The following is a 2,068-nucleotide window of genomic DNA, read 5'->3' on the forward strand; positions in this document are numbered from 1 at the left end:
GCAACAATGACCCGGTTCTATAGTGAATGTCCTAGAAGCTTTACAGTATAGTAGGTGGCAATTTCAAAATGGGTGGGAATCATTGTTCTACAGAAATGCAATATACATATACTTATTTCAGACGAAATACCTTAAAAGTTTGAACGCATAATAATATTGGAAAATCACATCCTTTGGGCCAATTGCAACGCAGGAGCGTTCGATATACTCAATGGTGCAACAGATCGATTTAATCTGACCTTCACGGCCCCTTTTCTCACTTGGCTATTTTTAGTAATAGCTCGACTTCAGCACCACTTGGCAGCACGTTTTTGCAATAGTATTGCATACATATTTAAAACATTAGCCAAATCGGATCACAAATAAGATTTTTAGTAATAACTCAACTACAGCGCCAACTGTCGGATTAAATTGTGAACTAAACCATCCAGAGACCCACTCAAATACACTAAAAGTTTCGTTAAAATCCGTACAACCATTTAGGAGGACTTCACTCACAAACACACCTACAGAAGAATAAAAAAATTCATTCAAAGATAGCTAAAGGTCGGTACGTTTGTAGGCCTCACACCCCTTTTTAAATAGCCCAAATTTTCTCCATGAGTATGGGCTTAATTTCAACTATATACATATCTCCATACGAAGTTCCGGTACTGTACCATGAATACTTTCAGAGATATGCAGTATAAAAATTCGATTTATATGGGAGGTTCCACACCCCCCTTTCCAACAGCTGCCCTCTTTCTTCATGAGTATGCGATTGATTTCGTATATCTCCATACCAAGTTCCAGAACTCTACCATGAACACTTCCAAAGATAGGCAGTATGAAAAATTCGGTTTGTATGGAAGATGCCACGCCCCCTTTTCTAATAGTTCCTATTTTTCTCCAAGAGTATGCGATTTATTTCGTACATCTCCGGTTTGTTTATGATATATAGATTGCATTAGTCGAGAATGAAATCTATGCATTTATATATGAGTTAACATGCGTTTTGTTTTCATCAATCAAAAGTGATTTCCAATTGGGAAAAACGGTTTTTGAGCTTTCCACCTACGAAAAAATTAAGAATGCGCCAAAATGTGTAAAAAGCGTTACGAACTTTTAATTATTTGGAAGTGATCGAAGAGTTCATACTACTCCAATCGTTTCTTGTGCGAAAATATAATAAAAAGTGATTTTAACGGTTAAAAATGCCCGTGGATAGAGTTTGTTGCGTTAAAAATTGCAAACGAAATTCGGTTTCGGATCGTGAAGCTGGATTTTATACGTTTTCTGAGAATCCTCAAATGTTGGCGAAATGGAAGGAGAATCTGAGGATCCAGGACGATACCACACACAAATTGTTGTACGTGTGTGGCATGCACTTTGACTTGCGATCCAAAGGAAGCTGCAAACTTAAAATTGATGTAATCCCAACGTTGGATTTAGGTGAGTAGAGTGAAAATACCCATCGATATGTACAACATAGTATTTCTGGTGTTAAGTGAATTTCCAGCTCATGAAAAACTACAAGAAATATTTTTTTCATTACTTCAGTTGCTTGAAAAATTACTTTGCAGTTGCCACAAATTTTCTTTTAGAAATGTGTAAATCTATAGGCATTTTACCTGAGAGTTCCTCAACTAATATTAGGGGGCTTATATTCAATACAACCTATTCGAAATTTTCACAAACTGTTTTCTGATGTTAGAACCCATCTGGGACTTAACTGGCATCACTGATATTAATTTTAGCTTGGCACTTCTATAACAAATTCTTCATATACAAAGTAAGCATTAGCACCATCGATGCCAGTTGAATCTTAGGTGGATTTTAAAATCTGTATCTCATTTCTGTGAAAATTGCAGATAGGTCGTATTGAATATATGTACATACTAGAGTCCAGCGCAATTGTATTTGCCGCATTTCATTCAATAAGTACTCCTTGCATTGTACTCTACTCCCAACACATTGTTACTTTTTTTCCGCATACATACACTACTTGGCGTTGAGAGAGTAAATACTTGACGTACTTGCTATTACTCCACCAAAGTACGTACTCTACTTTCCCTCATCGCGTACGAGA

The sequence above is a fragment of the Rhagoletis zephyria genome, unplaced genomic scaffold (assembly GCF_001687245.7).
Source record: "Rhagoletis zephyria isolate East Lansing unplaced genomic scaffold, Rhagoletis_zephyria_1.1 Rzeph_scaffold_00057, whole genome shotgun sequence".
NCBI classification, from domain to species: Eukaryota; Metazoa; Arthropoda; class Insecta; order Diptera; family Tephritidae; genus Rhagoletis; species Rhagoletis zephyria.